The sequence below is a fragment of the Mus musculus genome, chromosome 5, assembly GCF_000001635.26.
Source record: "Mus musculus strain C57BL/6J chromosome 5, GRCm38.p6 C57BL/6J".
NCBI lineage: Eukaryota > Metazoa > Chordata > Mammalia > Rodentia > Muridae > Mus > Mus musculus.
This window is the reverse complement of record NC_000071.6, coordinates 96878891-96898329: the sequence shown is the minus strand read 5'-3', so window position 1 is coordinate 96898329 and position 19439 is coordinate 96878891. Positions and strand designations below refer to the sequence as shown.

The 19439-nt window shown below is 43.2% G+C and overlaps 1 long non-coding RNA gene across 1 annotated transcript; it reads right to left on the bottom strand.

Annotated features, from left to right (window-relative positions):
• Positions 1–7159: 7159 nt before the first annotated feature.
• Gm33100 (predicted gene, 33100) lies at positions 7160–18988 on the bottom strand. The gene is made up of 4 exons (NR_166594.1): positions 18900–18988; positions 18569–18685; positions 12651–12776; positions 7160–8366 (listed from the first exon to the last, which is right to left on the bottom strand). It is a non-coding gene; the product is annotated as a predicted gene, 33100 (long non-coding RNA).
• Between the last annotated feature and the right edge of the window lie 451 nt (positions 18989–19439).

Here is a 19439-nt window from a genome sequence, read left to right as displayed (position 1 = left end):
GCCTCCACATGTCACAACCAGTTCCTCCAGTCTGAAGATCCCCTGGGTGTGGCCAGAGTCAGAGCAGCCTCAGGAAGAAAGAACCGGAATGGGCAGAGTGGGAACGAGAAACAGGCTTTACAGCCCTGGCCAGCTCTTGTTGCCACCTAGAACCTTCTTCGGCCCCAGCTGCAATCCTGTGACTGATCCAGAAAACCTCAAATGCAGACTCATCAAGCCTAAGGCACCCTCATCTGCGTTTCCTAAAACACCCACCTATGTGCATTCTGTCTTACAGTTTTTCCTTGGTTCATCCTTTTATGCATCTCCCTTACCAGCTGTCAGTGTTCTGGAAAATTAGATTGGTTGTATTTAGATTGTGTCCATGTCTTTTAACATGATATTTTGAGTTTATTGAATAAAAGACTTGACTTGCATGGAATTGAGTCTCAATCTGAAGACTAGAACAGAATCAAGAATGTTGAGCACCATACAACCCCTGCTCTCCCTGGGTTTATAAGATTGGGTAAACACCATATCCCAGGTTTGTTACAGCTTCTAGGAATATCAGCCTTCATTGACCTTGGTGTCTGTCATTAAATGAAACCATACTGATTACAATGGTTCATATACTACCACTGTAAAGACATTGAGGCTGCTAGCTGTATTTATGAAGAGAACCTAATTAAACTCTTGAAGGAAAATAAACACCCATGTACAAACACACTTAAGGAATTAAAGGGACAATAGAGTGTAAGACAGTTGTACATGGTTGTAAACCCAGCACCGTAAAGACTGATGCAAGATAATTGTGAGTTCAAGACCACCCTGGGCTTGATAATGAAACTTTCTCTAAATAATAAATAAATAAATACATAAATAAATACATAAATAAAAGGATAATGTAGATCTGTCCTTATTGTTGTGCAAGGATGCTGTCAGAGTCTGAAAGCCAAGAGCAAGTACCTAGCTGCTGTGGAGCAGAGCATACAGGGAGTTCATACCTGAAGCATCCTTTAGTATTAACAATCGACTCTCTGAAGACTCACCCAGATGTATCCTCACTTACAGCTTTGAGTGAAAGATAGTAAGTCTAGAAGTCAAGGAGAAACTCATGAATTGGAAGCAATTGATTTCCTGAAGGTAAATTCCTAGTCCTTTTGATAAAGGGTTCTTCCTTCTCTCCCCAGAATCACCATCACCATTACCTCCTCCTCTTCCTTTTCCTCCTCTTTCTTTCCTTCCTCTCCCTTTTCCTACTCTTCCTTTTCCCCCCTCTTCCTCCTCCTTTTCTAATATCATGACATAGACTGAATAGATGAAAGAATGGCAAAACTCTACAAAACTTGTAGGCATGTTGAAAACACATCCTTGGTAGAAAGTTGCGATAGAACGCTGCCCCTGGCCAAGCACTGGATACTTGATCATACATAGAAAGGACCCACAATGGAGCAGACACTTCCTCAGCAGTTCCAGAGGGCTCACTAGAGGCTTCTCAGAGGAAAATGCAGAAGGAAAAGGAGCCTGCCCTTTCCATTCCTCTTCCAGGATGCTCTCTGGAAGTGACTTGTCATCCCACAGCTGGAATAAAAGCTGGGAAAGAAGGAAACTTAGTTATCAGCAGAAAGAGGATGAGGTTTGGCATCACAGGGCCCCTAATGGAGGAGCTAGAGAAAGTACCCAAGGAGCTTAAGGGGTCTGCAACCTTATAGGTGGAACAACAATATGAACTAACCAGTACCCCCAGAGCTGGTGTCTCTAGCTGCATATGTAGCAGAAGAAGGCCTAGTCTGCCATCATTGGGAAGAGAGGCCCCTTTGTCTTGCAAACTTTATATGCCCCAGTACATGGGAACACTAGGGCCAAGAAGTGGGACTGGGTGGGTAGGGGAGTGTGTGTGTGTGTGTGTGGGGGGGTATAGGGGACTTTTAGGATAGCATTTGAAATGTAAATGAAGTAAATACCTAATAAAAAAATGGAAAAAAGAAAGAAAGAAAGTAGAGCTTCGTGTTCCTGGTGCATGGCTTCCTTTCAGCCCAGTCAAACACTTCCTGAGAACCAGCTCCCTGGTAACGTCACTGCTTGCCTCTGTAGGCAAGGAAGGGTTTTTCTCCGCTGGGCTTACTTGCTTTAGTGACTTGCTGGACTGACACAGTTCTGCCTCCACCTCTGACTAACACAGTGTCCACACCTCCCCAGACCACAGCTTCTCTCCAAGAAAAGTGATTCTTTAGCAGGAACTGTAAAATGATTCTTTCTTGCCTTTGGGGGGTGGCACTGTCTCCTCCTGTTTATAAAGGAGGAGATGTGAATAATAAAATGCTTGCACAAATCATTTCTCAGATTTGTGGCTTAAGCAGGGATTCACATGTTCTAAATGTAGTATTTTCCACCCACCAAAATAAAAGAAGACATAATTAGTTCTAGTTTGAGTCTCCCTTTCACATTCTCACTTTTCTAGACAGGTGTTTTCTTTCTTTCTTTCTTTCTTTCTTTCTTTCTTTCTTTCTTTCTTTCTTTCTTTCTTCCTTCCTTCCTTCCTTCCTTCCTTCCTTTCTTTCTTTCTTTCTTTCTTTCTTTCTTTCTTTCTTTCTTTCTTTTTTTTCTGAAAGCACAAACACAGTCTGGCAAGGCCAAGTGTTCTGGGCCCCTTTTCCTTTTTCTCTCCTTTTCTTTCCATTTTTATATTTCTTCTTTTCTTTTTGAGATAGTCTCTTGTCATGCTGCCCCAGCTAGTCTTGATTTCCTAGCCTCAAAATCTATGGCACTTCAGCTTCCCAAGTAGGTACAGGTGTGTGCCACCACACCCTGCCAGTGGTAAGTCTTCCCACTCATGCTGAATCAGGGGTGATGCTGCAGGCTACCAGAGACAGGTGGAGGAGCCTCTTTACTGGGCTTTGCCGGATTAACTGGTGCTGGGAGGAGAAGGTCAAGGAGAAACAGGTGGGCCAGACTCCCAGGTGTGCACAGATAATGAGGAGAGGCAACTGGAAAGGGCTGGTTTCTCCTCCAGCAGGAGAAATCCAAGCCAAGATGGAAACCAGAACAGAGAGTAGGTCACCCAGTGGTGACAGATATCCAGACCTCAGGAGAGAATAAAGTCAAGCATGTCTCTCTCTTTTTTTTAATTAGGTATTTTCCTCATTTACATTTTCAATGCTATCCCAAAGGTCCCCCATACCCACTCCCCCCCCCAATCCCCTACCCACCCACTCCCCCTTTTTGGCCCTGGCGTTCCCCTGTACTGGGGCATATAAAGTTTGCAAGTCCAAAGGGCCTCTCTTTCCAGTGATGGCTGATTAGGCCATCTTTTGATACATATGCAGCTAGAGACAAGAGCTCCGGGGTACTGGTTAGTTCATATTGTTGTTCCACCTATAGGGTTGCAGTTCCCTTTAGCTCCTTGGGTACTTTCTCTAGCTCCTCCATTGGGGGCCGTGTGACCCATCCAATAGCTGACTGTGAGCATCCACTTCTGTGTTTGCTAGGCCCTGGCATAGTCTCACAAGAGACATCTATATCTGGGTCCTTACAGCAAAATCTTGCTAGTGTATGCAATGGTGTCAGCGTTTGGAAGCTGATTATGGGATGGATCCCTGGATATGTCAATCACTAGATGGTCCATCCTTTCATCACAGATCCAAATTTTGTCTCTGTAACTCCTTCCATGGGTGTTTTGTTCCCATTTCTAGGAAGGGGCAAAGTGTCCACACTTTGGTCTTCGTTCTTCTTGAATTTCATGCGTTTAGCAAATTGTATCTTATATCTTGTGTGTTCTAAGTTTCTGGGCTAATATACACTTATCAGTGAGTACATATTGTGAGAGTTCCTTTGTGATTGGGTCACCTCACTCAGGATGATGCCCTCCTGGTCCATCCATTTGCCTAGGAATTTCATAAATTCATTCTTTTTAATAGCTGAGTAGTACTTTAGAAGAGAAGAAAAGCTGAGAAGAGAAAGGCCCAGGATGAAAGAAAGTCAGAGAGAGACATACCTTAGAGCACAGCTGTTCTCTCTTTGTATGGAATGTTCTGCTTATCTAGGGAGCAGGGATCATAGGAGCTAAGAGCAAAGTGGGGGAATTAAAATGAAAGGTTATGTGCCATTTCATATCAGGAAGCAGACACTGTATGAGTTATATGTACTATTCTATGGAGTATAACACAAACATGATAATGGAGCCACAGTAAATCATATTCATATAGATTAGTGATATATAAAATCACATGTAATTATTCTATTTATACATTATGCATTAATATGTTATAATGTTTATTGCAAAATATTGCTATTATGTTAGAATTCATATTTATACATTATGTATAATAATTTTATTCGTATAATGTGGCATTACATGTTTTAACATAATATTTTTATTAATTCTTTGAGAATTTCATACATACATATGCTGTATTTTTAAGAATAGGTTTACCCCTACTCTTCCCAGGTTGGCCCTCAACCTCTCTGACCCCTTCATATTTCATTTCCTTTCTCTTAAAAAAAAATAACCCACCAAATACACTTCATATCTTTCATATACTCACGGGTATGAAGTCATCCTCTTGAGCATGGTCTCCTATCAGAGGCCATATTTCTAAAGAAAACTGACTCTCTCGTTTCCCTGCCAAAAGCCATCAACAGTCAATAGCTCCTTTAGGGGTAGGAATGCACAAGCCCCAACTCTTCCATGCTGGCCTGGTTTTGTACAGAGAACGACAGCGACTTTGAGTTCATGAGTGGGCAGACTCATATTCAGGGGACAGTGCCATCTGTAACAAGGATACTGGTGTACATCTTTAGACTTTCACCCAAGGGCCAGAGATGAGTCAAGGTGCCTAGTACAAGGCTGACTATCAGAGATCCTTATTGAATAAGGTAACCCAAACCCAGAAAGGCAAATGTCACATCCTCACACTTGTCTGTGGATCCCAGCCCCAAATCTTCAGATCTCTGAATAAAGCCCTTCTGATTAGCAGCCTCGAGTTTCTTCGGGGCAAGTTTGATCTTCGCCATCAGGATATCTTTTTTTTTTCTTGTTATTACTTCTTTGCACACAACTACTTAACAAACCATGACCAACAGCAACCAACCTTCTACCCATCAACAGCCTACATACTGGGGCTCTAGCATACATACCTGTTGAGTTTAAGACCTGAGACAAGTAGCTGAGGTGCATATTTAACATACCAAAGCAGACCTGGGTTCCAGGTTCTTTCAGCATCCCTTCCTCCCTCCCTCCCTGTTAGAGGGCATGGCTAGTACACCTGCCCTCTTTACTGAACTGTCCAGCCCTAGGGCTGGGCTTCCTCTCACACAGCAGCTCTCTACTATATAATCCAGACATCTTTGTTCTCTCTCTTTTCTCTCTGTGTGCACACTTTCTCTCTCTTCTTCCTCTCTGTCTCTCTGCCTGTCTTCTTCCTTCTGTCTCTCTCTGCATGGTAACTTAATAACACTCTCCAGTGTGGTCATTGAACTTTCCTGAGTGCTGCCCCCAATAAACCTGCTTTTATACTTTAAGTTGTCTTGAATTGGCTGATTTTGTTGGCCGAGATAACCTATCATCACCCTTTGAAAAATCCCAAGAATTCCAAGTGTCACACATTCACAGAATTGTAATTGGCAAAATTACACCCCTGCTAGAGCATGAGCAAATCTTAGTCAGTTGCTGTGAACAATTTTAAGCAGCCCCATACCTCACACCTGGGATTAAAACAAAAACATATTCTTATAATGTTTCTGGGTTTTTAAAAAAGGAACCAAAATTCTAAAACTGACACTACTGAAGCTGTTGCTGTTTCCCTTGGTTGCCTCTAAGAGGTTGGAGGTAAGACATCATGTGCTTTGGACACATGACTCAGAGGATTCAAGCTAGTTGTGGCCTGAAAGCCTCCTCCTTGAAGATTAGCTTTCATGGAACCAGAAGGTGCTATGTCAGCTTCCACAGGAGGGAAACAACCAGCAAGTCTACCAAGCTATGATGTCTAGGAAGAACAACAATGACTAACACAGCACAATAACTCTAAGGTGCAATAGAGACATGCATCTCTCTGTGTTAAGGCCTGGAGTTCATCAGTCAGGCTAGGGATCCTTCTGGCTGTGGAGTTCCAAGTGCACATTATCACATCCAGCTTTTATGTGGGTTTGGAGGGCTGAGATCAGATCTCCCTGCTTGCAAGGCAAGTACTTGACATACTGAGGCATTCCCCAGCCTCGAACTCTCTTTCTATCAGCACAACAGCCTACCTCTTCTGCCCACAGCTCACTCTGCCCCAACATGGCAAAATGGATGGGCAAGATTGGCAAATGTAGTACATTCTATTTTCAATCTTCCCTCTTTGGAAGACAACCTGTCCGGAATAAAAGGCTCTCGAACCTTATGTATGTATGTATATTAGCTTTATCAAATTCAGATAAGATGTAATAGCAAGAATTTGAACTAAGTTCTACTGATTATACAAATCTTGATGTTTTTAATCTTTGTTAACCTTTCTACTATATTGCTGACCTAATAAGTAATGCTTGATATTAAAGAACAACAACAACAACAAAACAAAAACAAAGAACTTAGTTGTATGATACAAATAAGACTCCATGAGAAAGAAGGAAGGGAGCGGTCCCCGAGAGGCTGAGTTTGGGATGACTACACAGGTGTGTATTCCTACTTTGCAGGGTTCAATTCCAGCTAAGCCCTTTGTGTAAGTCCCAGGAACCAGACGAGCTGGAATTACTGCTTACCTCTTTCTAGGTCACGGAATCAGATGTATTTGTTGTGAGCAGAAAAAACCCCTGTGGCATTTGTCTGGGCCCCAGAACATAGCAAGTGTCTCATCAGTGTGGCTCTTGTTTGTAATTTGCATGTTGGTGTTGAATTCTTCTGGGCCTTAACCCATAAGACACCCAAGGCATGGCAGGAAGTATCTTTTCAAGTACTCAAAGTGTGAGATTACGCAAAGGTCATGTCAATCATATTTCACAGGGGGACATTCACTCTTTTAGTTGAGTATTCTTATAATCATAAAAAGGCATTGGTCTTACATCTTCTGTTATATGGGTTTTGACAACTTTATACATTCATACAATCACTGAGCAAAACAGGATAGAGACCATTCTCATGAGCCCAGAGTCACATTGTGTAATTTTTGTATCATACATCTAGCTTCCCCACACACAAACTTGACACAATGGATATTTATTGATATTACAGCATTTGCCAGTAATCTGATTTTTTTCATTTCCAAGTAGTAATGACATTTATTGATTTATTCTCTCCTTGATACTCATTTAAGTCATTTCCAGTTTGGGGTTATTATGAATAAAGATGCTGTGAGCATTTTTATATGTGAACATGCATTTCTGCCGTTCTTGAGTAAATATCTGGAATGGGAACTACTGGGTCAGAGGTCAGCTGTATAGTTACTGTCATGAGATGCTGCCAAACAATTCTCCAAAGGGTTGAGCTATTTTATATTTCCACCATCGACATGGCTTCTGTGGTCCCAAAGGAGAAATTTTCACAAAGCCAATGATGACATCTTAGCAAAGAATATTTACCATGATGTCTAGGGTGGGACAGATTTCTGTGGGAATCATCTAAACAGAGTTAAAAGCAGCAAGGGCATGAGAGTGGATTGGCAGTCACCAAATACAGTTTAGGAGGAAGCCAGCCCAAGGGGACCACATGGGCAGTGGGTTCCATAGCTACGAGGCAAGGCTGTGTTGTTTAGGGATGACGTTCACTCCACATGCCAAGCTCTCTGTCCATGCTCCAAGAAATCTGGGTAACTTATTGTTTTTGCTCAAGTTGTACTTCATTGAAATTCCTTTTGGAGTGTCCCTTTCGGTCACAAGTTCTCTTTCTTGTCCAGAAGCCAAGACAGTGGAGCTCAGCCTTTCAACCCCTGCTGTGAACTTAACCTTGGGTTCCTGCTATTAAAGCTGGCCAACCTGGCTGGGTGGGTAGCTTTGCTCGGCCGCTACAAATTGAAAACAAGTTATTGTTTATCTTCTGACCTCTTCCCATCGACTACTCTTACCCAGGTTTTTTGATTTATTTCTGTGTGGGCTATTGTGTTCTGTAGAGGGCAAGGCGTTTGGCACTGCTGTAAGATTATGTCCTTTGAAACAAAACCTTATTCTGTAAGGCCTTTTAAAAAGGTGATCATGACAGAGGCCAGAAAGATTGGGCAGTATTTCACTAATCTTTGCTTTCTTCAGTCACAGCTGATTCTGGTGTGTCTTCTGTTTCAGTCGATCCTGTTTGGGAAAGATTTGCTAATGTAGATGGCCAGGGTCTTTACTCCTCTGACCAGATAGTCCGCCAAGTTCACGTGTTACACATTCTTAGCTTAACATCCACAGCCCAAAACAGTCCATGTCTTCTGATGCTGTAAGAAAGAAAGCACCCCTGTTGCCTAGCTTGTCATCAAATGTTCATCCCTGAAGCACCCCAGAGGCAAGTTCCTCAGAGGTGAGACAAGGATGGGCAGAGATGGGGACAAGGGCATCAGGTGGAAGAAAACAACAGGTGTCTCTCCTAGAACACATGCACTGTTTTGTTTTGGTTTTTTCAGTATGCCTGGAACATTCCTGGGTACCATTCACCATCTCTCATTAGCACAGGGCTTTGGGTGTGCTTGTCATCAGCTTTCAGATGAGGTCACTGTGCCATGATTACTTCTCTCAACCAAAATCCATGTCCTACCTGAGTGTTGTTTAGCTCTTGTCTTGTCCATTTATGAGCATATATTCCTGTGTGTGTGTGTGTGTGTGTGTGTGTGTGTGTTTAATATCTTAATGCCTGGATTATTAACTCCATAAATCCAAGACAGTATCTATGTTGTTCATTACATATAAGTTTTCAAAAGTATGTACAGAATGACCTCAGGGCTTGTGCTGACTCCACTAGTGTTCCTTTTTAGTCAACAGCCAGTAAATGAACATCTGGCTGAACATTAGGCTCAACTGTTTAAATAAATCTCAGTTCAGAGATGATTCATGGCCCACCAGAGCCATTAGGCTATAATGAAATCTTTGCTAAGGTATCTGGGACAGAGGCAAACTTTCTTTTGTTTGTTTGCTGATGGCCTGAAATAATTGGAGATGGAGCTTCTGTAGTTGGTTTGCTCCCATGTAGAAACTGAGGCTGAAAGTAAGCAGAAAAAGCCAGAGTTTGGAGAAGAAGAAAATCCACAGCCTAACAATATATTCTGAACCCCCCGATGCCTAGATTTTACACTATCCTTGTGTTTCTGGCTATATAGAACTAGAAATTCCATAACTATTTGTGTCTTTATCACCCAGAGAGACCTTAGTATATTATGATTAAAATATTAATTAAAATAGTCCATAATAATGCATTCAGAATTGATAGTATTCCTGTATTCTTTCTTGAGAACAAGAAGACATTGAACCACAGTGATTTCTTAGGGAATTTGCTGCAGGTAGCTTGAGATTGGCTGTTGGGAAACTAAACTAGAGGAGCTGAAGAAACGGCTCAATGGTCAAAGGCACTTATGCTCTTGGAGAGGACCCAGGTTTGGTTCCTAACATTCACATGGTGGCTTACTACCATCTGCAACTCCAGTTCCAAGAGATCTAATGACTTTTTAATTTTTTTTTTCAGTGTGGGCTTCAGGCATACACATGGTAGATGTACAAGCAATCAGAAGCTCATAATTAAAACCAAACCCACTAGACTTCCACATTGGTTACCAGGCCTTGCTGCACATCTGTGGTGGTTTGTATATGCTTGATCCAGGGTGTGGCAATATCGGGATGTGTGGCCTTGGTGGAGGAAGTGTGTCATTGTGGGTGTGGTCTTTAAGACCCTTCTCCTAGCTGCCTGAAAACAAGTCTTAGCTGCCTTTGGAACAAGAGGTGGAATTCTCAGCTCCTCAGCCCTATGTCTGTCTGGACGCTGCCGTGCTCCTGCCTTGATGATAATGGACTGAAACTCTGAACCTGTCTTTTTATAAGAGTTGCCTTGGTCATGGTGTCTGCTCACAGCTATAAGACCCTAAGACACCATCTTGTCTGTGCTTCACCTGACTCTGTTCTTCAAGTTACAGGAGTAGACACCTCCTCTCATCCATAGGACAAATAGGGTTACACTACTGTGATATCTCTCATACCTTGTCAGCTAGCAGGTTTTCCAGAATTTTCCCTAGGAGGTTTTTTGGTGGCTGTTTTGTTTTATTGTTGTTTCTGTTTTTATTTTTTGTTTGTTTTTGTTTTTTTAAAGTTGAGGGTTGGACTTGGAGCTTTGGATGTAGTGGATCTAATGTAGAATTGTGTTAGTGTGTTTTTCATTATCACACTAAATATGTGAGTTGGGCTGATTTTTAATAGGCTGATTTAGTTCACAGAGTCTTGCAGCATTGTGCCAAACTCAGTGTGGCTTTGTGAAGGCCACTGGCAGTGCTGTGGGCCTGAGAGGAAGAGAGCACACAGCCAGTAAGGAAGCTAGAGAGTTATTTAAGGGGTCTGACTCTCTTAAAACAACTTTGTCTCTGGATAACTCAGCATCCCATGATGCAAGCTCACTGACCTAAGGACCTTCCACTCAGTCCCACCTGTGAAGGTCTTCACTCCCCTTACAACACAGTCACAGTAAGTTTTAAGCCTGAGATCCATGAGCTTTTTGTGAACACACCCAAACCATATCCAAACCTCAGGGAATTTGGTGTTCTAGGTGCCATTAATACAGCTCAAATTTCTCCCAACTGTCTGAATTCACCATCTCAGCTCTGTCAAATGCTGCTGGAAATCTACTCCCGGAGACGGGGGTAAAACCTTTCAAATCTTAGAATAAAATTTCTGTTACCTTGTTTAAAATAATATGCCTATCTCTAAGTTAGGCCTAAGCAATTACTTGCTTTTCTGATTTTCCTTTTTTCCTCACAGAGACAAACCCAAGGAGAAAGTTCTGCAGCATAGTCTGAAGGGCAGAAGAATGTCCTATACAGGATAATTTAGTTGGCACCAATGATTTTCAGCCAAGATGTTTTTGGGTTTTGACTTTTGTTTAAAAGTTTAAAACATTTATTGTCACTCAACAACAACAATGACAACAGCAACAAAATGATTTTAGCTTGTGCCTTGCCTAGTGTAACCAGCCCGTACTTTTGCTAAAATGATGAATGTCTCTACGTCCTGGGAGCCAACAGTATCCAACTGGATAATAGGTGCCAAAAGTTGATAAGATGACAAACAGTGATAGTAATTTAGAAATGTACGTGTAACTGGTCCTTGTAAGAATTTAAACAAGCTATTTGGTTGTGTTGATTCTTCTTAACAACCATATCTTTTAAGATAGGAAAGAAACTAGATGATAGAGGTTAACAAATTCCTCTCATATATGAAATCCCATGAGTTACAATTGCAATCTTACACCACGTAGGCATGAAGATGGAGGAACTGGGGGCTGGAGAGATGGCTCAGCGGTTGAGAGCACTGACTGCTCTCCCAGAAGTCCTGAGTTCAATTCCCAGCAACCACATGGTGGCTCACAACCATCGGTAATGATGCCCTCTTCTGGTGTGTCTGATGACAGCTACAATGTACTCACATACTTAAAATAAATAAATAAACCTTAGAAGGAGGAGGAGGAACAACACACTGAACAATTTAAAATTATTTTTCCACATGGATATATATATATATATACACACATATATGCACATGTATATATATATACACATATATGGAAATAATATTAGTAGAATCAAAGTTTTTAAAGTATTCAGCAAAAAATACCTACAAACCTAAACCTTTACCCTAAGCAAGCCACTTCTCTGTCAGTCTCTAGATATATAAAATGAAACATTAAATAATGGCTAAGAAAGTGTCTAACTGGAGACATTGGTCATTAAAACAGAGCCCTTGCTGAGGAGGGTTCTTGGTCACAGATCAGTGCGCATGATCATATCGACAGAACCTAACCCAGCTTCTCTATTTCGAAGACATTTATAGTTGGCCATAGCAGCCTGAAAGACTGACTGGGAGGAAAAGAAAGCCAAGGTATTGATGTTTATCATTCGTTCATTCATTTGTAAGTACGGTAACGTACTTGGCATCAGGTTCTACCACAGATTCTGAGACTGTGCTGTATCTGAAAGGAATCAGTCTCCCCTCTCTCAGAGCATGTTTTTCTAGAAGACACCATACACACATGAAAAAAAAAAGTCTTGAGTTTTATATAGGAGGTAGAGCAAGACAAGAGACAGGAAGTACTTGAAGTTGTTTTTTCATGGAGGGTGGCGATGGATAGTGGGCTATCGGAAGAGAAACCTGATAGGGCGAGAAAAAGAGGCAGTTTCTTGTTCGGGAGGGCAAGTGCAAAGGCCCTGAGGTGGGGGGCATCTACTTTGGGAGCAGAGTGGAAGCCTGTGCAGTGGGAACTGGGGAATTGTACAGGAGCGAGGTCAGAGGGGTCGCGGTTCCCACCGTGCTGGACCTGCAGCTTTCTTGGATGGGCGTGGCCTCAGACTCTCACGTGTGGATCGCCTGCTTTTGAATAATCACAGGGGCAATACGCAGCTCCACCGAAGTGTAGCAGCTGTTCAGCTTGGGTGCAGGGCCTGAGACTCACCATCTCTGCTTAGAAGCACAAGGTGTTCCCAGAGGGAAGAAAATAGAATATCTTTGGTTCTTGGCAAAGTTTTTCTTACTTTGAATCAGTCCCTCCTGTCCCGGCCTTTTCTCCTGGTGTATCCGTGATGGACATGCTGAATGGCAGGTACTCCATTCTTTCTCTGTGCTGGGTTTTTCTCAACGTGACACACACCTAGGCATATCTGGGAAGAGGACATCTTAGTAGAGAAATTGGACTGTGGAAAGGTCTGGTGGGCATTCCTAATGGTTGATGTGGAAAGGCCCCTGCAACAGTGGGCAGTGCCACCTCTGGGCAGGTGGTTCTGCATGGTGTAAGACTGCAGACTGAGCAGATCATGAGGGGCAAGTCAGTAGACCGCACTCCCCCATGGCCTCTTATCAGTTCCTGCCAAGGGTTCCCTTCGCGGTGCACTGTAGGCTCTAAGGTGAAATAGCCCCCCTCCCGCCCACCCCACCCCCACTCCTGGCCCCCGGCAAACTGCTCTTGGTCATGGTGTTTTAATCACAGCAGTAGAAACCCTAACTACGACACTCTCAACCTGCTTCATGGGAAGGTCTGGTACTGCAGAAACTAGAAAACTTTTTTCTCATTTTAGCTACTACAGGAAAACATTAAATTGTATATACTTGTCACTGTTCTGAACCATGCGGGGTGATCAAAGCAAGAGGGTCACTCAAGGATAAGTTAAGGCCTCGCTGGCTCCGGGGAGGTCCAGCCTCTCTGGACTGAATGTCAAACAGCCTTCCAAAAATGTATCTATTGATGGTTAACTAAAGTTGTTTTTTTTTTGGTAAAACAAGTTTCTCATACCAAGGCCCCCAATCTAATCTGTATGTCTCCTGAAGGAAAACCTCACAGCTCTGCAGCATTCGTCCTTATTGTGCACTCTTTGTAGTACTCAATCATTCAAGACATTCCATGTTCGCCAGGACCCTCCTGTGACCAAAGTCCCACAAAGGCCGTAAAGCTCCTTCAGAAAAACAACTCTGCAGATAACAAAAAACAATCACTGTTTGCTACAATAATTTCTTCAAGGCCACAGGACTTCTAGAAAACAACTATCAGATTCTACTAGAATTCCATAACATATATTAATGAGTTGCAACATGATGTTTTAATACATGTATACATTGTATAATGTTTAAATTGGATCAAACATGTTCATCTCCTGAGACATTAATCATTTCCTTATGGGAAATCAAAATTCTTTCTTCTTGTTTTTTGATATATGGAGATTATTGTTGTGATCTGTAGTATACTATTGTTCAAAAACATAACAGAAATTTAAAAGTTATTACATTTTAATTTATTGTGTAAGTATGTGTATCTGTACAGGTGTATGTGTGTCAGAGAACTACTTATAATTCTCTCTGTCTACCACACAGGTCCTGAGAGTGGAACTCAGGTTGTCAGGCTCGGTGGCAGGTGCTTTTATCCAAAGAGCCACCTAACCAATCCACAACAATGCTTTGTGCTCCTATTCAACAGGACTCTATCCATACAACCAGCCCTACCCCGGCCTCTGTATTTCCCCAGCCAACCGCCATTCCAATTCTCTCTCAACATTAGGAGATTGTCTTAGTTTGGATTTTCACTGCTGTGAACAGACACCATGACCAAGGCAACTCTTATAAAGGAGAACATTTAGTTGGGGCTGGCTTACAGGTTCAGAGGTTTAGTCCATTATTATCAAGACGGTTAAGTAGGACAATGTGCAGGCAGGCAGGGTGCTGGAGGAGTGGAGACTTCCACATCTTGGTCTACAGGCAGAGAGGAGGAGACTGGATTCTCTACTGGGTGGGGCTTGAGCATAAGAGACCTCAAAGCCCACCTGCAGAGTGGCACACTTCCTCCGAAATGCCACATCCCCTAATAGTGCCACTCCTTATGGGCCAAGCATTCAAACTTATTCAAACTAACACAGAGATCAACAGGACTGAGTGTCACTGGTAATCGTCTTCTTGTCTTGCTTCACTTGAAATCATCCTCGTTTTCAACTTTATTGTCACATGGAACAGAATTTCACCCCGTGTATGGCAGAATAGCATTCTATTGTGTGTACGTAGCACATGTTTCTTGTCACCGACTGGTGAACACTTGGTTGGTTTTGGTTCCCGCATGTGCCACCAGCACCGCAATAAACATGAGCATGCCCTTATCTCTTCAGCCTCATGACTTGGGTTCCTTTGAGATTTCCCCCTCAGTGGGTTGCTGGGTCACACGAAGGTTCTGCTTGCTTCAGATCCACTCCAGCACCTGCTCTCCTTAGCCTGTTAGATCACAGCCATTCTTGCAGAGGTTGGGATTTGTATTTCTCGGGTGAATAGTTTGCCACATACCCTGTGACCACGTTTTCTTTTTTATTTACTTTTATTGGCACTTCCTTTCTATTGAAATGATTTGTTTCTGTTAAAAAAGATTACTTGGCTTGTCGCTGTTGAGGTTTCTGACAATTTATATATTGTGGATATCAGTCTGTGTACCTTTCCAGCACTTACAGAAACAACTTGAGTCGGGGAAGGTCTGGTTTGGTTCAGTCTGAGAGGCTCTGGCCCATGGCCTTCAGGCTCCATTGCTTAGAAGCTGTTTGGAGGTGGCACACCAGGGTGCGCTAAATTGCTGTGATGGCTACGGTAAAAGCTAGAGTCATTTGGAAGAGAGAATTCCAGTTGAGAAAATGCTCCTGGCAGACTGGCCTGTGGTGCATGCTCTTGATTGATGACTGATGTGGGCAAACCCAACTCACTGTGGGCAGTGCCATCCCTGGGTTGTTGGAACTGGGCTCCATAAGAAAGGAGGTTGAGCAAGCCAGTAAAAGCAGCTCTCCTCCATGGCCTCTGCGTCAGCTCCTGCCTCCAGGTTCCTGTCCTGTTTGACTTTGTGCCTTCCTTTCCCTCAGTGGACCATGACCCAGGATATATAAATCAAATAAACACTTCCCTCACCAACATGCCTTTGGCCATTGTGATTTTTTTTTTTTTTTTTTTTTTTTGCCAAGACAGGGTTTTATTATGTAGCCTTGGCTGTCCTTGAACTCACTCTGGAGATCAGGCTGGCCTAAGACTCAGAGATCTGCTCTGCCTACTGAGTTCTGGGATAAAAGGTGTGTGGTACCAACAGCCTGGTCATGGTGTTTTATCACAGTAATAGAAATCTAAACTAAGACAGTTACTCACCTAATAGATTCCGGGCAGAAAAGAGAGGCAGGAAAGCAACTGAGGAAAGATATAAATTTCCAGCACATGATCCCAGTGACCCATGCCAAGTTCACCCTCTCTGCCTCACAGTGATGCTATCATAATATGAACTCACCCAGGGATTCATCCACCAAGTGACTTACAGCCTGCAGGCATCGGCCACTTCCCAATGGGGACCAAACCTTTAGCACACCAGGAGCTTTTTAGGGACTATTTTATAAGCAGATCATAAATATTCTGCTCTCAAGGGCTCTCATAAGGCAAAACAGGTCTTCTGAGGGAGGGTGTCACTATACATTGTTAACTGGCCTCAAATTTGGTATGTACACCAAGGCAGTCTCAAATTTACTGCAATCCTCCTGCTTCAGTCTCCCGGGGGATTACCAGAGTCTACTACAATGGAGACAAAAAGGTCCCATTGTATATGGGCCTGTGAGATGGCCCACAGGGTAAATGTGACTGAGTTTGATTCCTGGGACCCACATGGTAGAGGATGAGAAACAACTCTTCACCTTGTTTTACAACTTCACACACACACACACACACACACACACACACACATGCAGGTCCCCATCAGCCAGTTTTAACCTTGTCCAAAAGTTAAAACTTCTCTGAAACTTAAGGCAATCTTGTAGCACCGAGTTCCTTCAAAAACACACACTCACAAAAACAGTGTATCTGCAGGTCTGAAACTAGAAAGAGGGTCTGGGAGGGAAGGAGGCTATCTGAAGAGAAGTGAAATAGACAGGGCAAGGGAACCCAGAATGTGTGCACTGGGGAAGCAGAAGTGGGAGCTAACTGGGGAATGAAAAAAGGAGCAGTTAGAGACAGGAGGGGACACAGCACAGGGGGATGGGAGAGGGGAATGAAGGAGATCAAAGGATCATGGTATGCCTGTGTGACGATGCCACGATGAAACTCATTAATTCCTCTTCTAGCAAAAAGTAATTAAAAAATAAAGATTTATTAGTGACTAAAATTAAAACATTAAAAAAAGAAGTTATACCTTCAAAATTCAAACAGTTTAGAGCAAACGTTCTCCTTAAAGGGCATAGAAAGGAGGGATGAAGCAAAAATAAGATCAAAACCTGGCAAGGCAGACATTCAATCCTGTAGTTGGATGTCCAGCATGCAGGGTATACACTGTGCTATGACATCAGCTCCAAAGGCTTGGGCAGCCCCACCCCTGTGTCCTTGGGCAGCCCCACCCCTGTGTCCTTGCTGGCTGCAGCCCACATAGCCTGTCTCCTGGGACGGCTCTGCTCACAGCCTGCAGCTCTCCTCAGCAGATGTTTAACATCCCTGGCATCTCCAGTGTCTTAGAATCTGTTGCATCTATAAATCCCCTTTCACAGTTTCATGCACCACACAGAAGTTCCCTACAGGGGTTCTGACACTGCTGCACACCGCCTGGCCTCCCAGATTTTCCTTTGAAATCTGACTGGAAACCTCTATGATCTTGTGATAATGAATAATAGCAACTTTTTCTCCTACTCTTCATCTTCTTCCTCTTCTTCCTTCCTTTTTTCTTTTAAAAATATTCTATGTATGTATACATGTTTTGCTTGCATGTATGTATGTACACCACATGCATGCCTCATGCCTGCAAAGACCAGAAGAGGGCATTAGATTCTCTAGAAGTGGTATAGATAGTTCTGAGCCACTGTGTGCGTTTAGGCAACCCAACTCAAGTCCTCTGGAAGATCAACTAAGTGTTAACTACTGAACCATCTCTCTCTAGAGTCTGCCATATTTTAAAATTGATGACAGCAACTATATCATATAATTTATGTATCCATTTAATTCCTTGACACTTTCATACATACATACATACATACATACATACATACATACATACATACACACACACAGCAAATCTTAATCTTTTTCACCTCCAGGTCCCTCTCTCATCCCCTTTCCATCTCCTGATGAATCTCTTCTTCCTCTCTATTTCCATGGCTGTGAAATACTTTCTCTTTTCTGGTCAACGCAGCACTACAGGGCAATGCCAAGGTCTTTCATTGGCTCCAACAGTAGCCAGGTCTCTAGGACCGAGTCTGCAGTGGCCTTGGCATCTGGATTGCTAATCATGATGAGAAAATCCCGGGGAAATAACTTCCTTGGCAGCCCTCTGTGAGCAGTGAGCCTCTGCAGCATTTCCCCTCAACAGTCTCTCAAATGAAATTAGTTTTCTATCCTTAGCCTCACAATCGATGCCATCTGTCCAATGTGTGAGCTGCCCTCAAGGCATCTGGCTGTCCAGGTACACAATGTTTGGCTTTATTTTTGTCGTACTTATCTCTACATCAGCCATACTTACTTCCTTAGAACTAGCTTTCCAAAGGCCTTTCAGTTTTTCTAAGCCAAATCTCTCCATGTTGCCTTTTTATTCTCAGCAATTACTATAAACCCTGCTTTAAAAGCACATAGCAATTTGCCTGCTACAAAACAAACAGAATGCCTTGAAGTTTCCTTTGCCAGATGAGTTAACAGCACTGGCTTGTGTGCCTTCACTTCTACAATGGCCATCTTCGTGGGCTACAGTAGTCACAAGATCTCGGATTCGGGGCTAAAGACTGGTTTTGATCGCCCTTAGCCAGGCAGGGTGTGTCACTCAGGCTTGTGTTAGATGCTGAGATTTATTAGCTCAATGGTAGCCATGGCCAGTCATTTCCGTGAGACCACCAAACAAGTCCAGGTCTACCTTTCTTGTCCTCTCTCTGGCAGCCATTAAACAGAGAAGAAACACAACAGGTGCCAGTTCACAACAGCCTACCTTCCAGCCTCTCCTTCCTCAGTCCTTCCACCTTCCAGTAGGCTTTTCCAACTTTGAAGACATCGGGGAAGAGCCTCAGCATCCAGTCAGTCGCTTCCGAAGAGCACTGGATCGGAACTAGAAACCAAACCCTCAGCTCACACATGGAGAAGACTCTGATCCCAACCACAGTACCGCTCAACTCAACGCTCCACAAGCTGACTATTCTTGATACAAATGCTTGACAGTGCTGCAGACTATCTAGCTAAGAAATCTGTGTTGCTCTCAATGTCCCCCCACCCCCCGGCCAGGGTAGACCAGAAATGCCAGGAAGTAGTGGTCTAGAGGCAACCTTCAACCAATCGGAGCAAGGCAGGAGAAGGCTGTGGACAATGCTGATACTGTCTCCTGACTTCCAAAGCCGTCCAGGGAGAGTGAGCCCCGGTCTCACGGTGGAAACCTTCTCATACCGTACCCCATGTCCTTCTCTTTTTCATTTCCTCTTGCACTTGGCCAATGTTTCCTGGAATCCTTACCCATCCTAAAACAGATTATCTCGGCAATCATCATAACTTAGGAAGTGTAACCTTCTAAGGTCACTAGGCAAGGAGTTGAATGAAGAGAATGAGGCTTCTGAGGAAAGACGTTCTTTAGAAGGGTAAGTTCTCTGTGCCGATTCTCTGTGCTAACTCACCACTTGTCCGGAAACCACCAGCCCACCAGCATGACAGAATACTCTGAAGCTGAATGAAAATAGCTCTTTTTTATGTGGCTTATGCTAGGTATCATGCATGTGTCACAGTTGTGAGTCTGACTAAGACAAATGTCAGGGGGCCCTGGGTGGGGTGCCTGTAACGTGGGGCACTTCTCCACACACCTAGCTTTGCTGTAA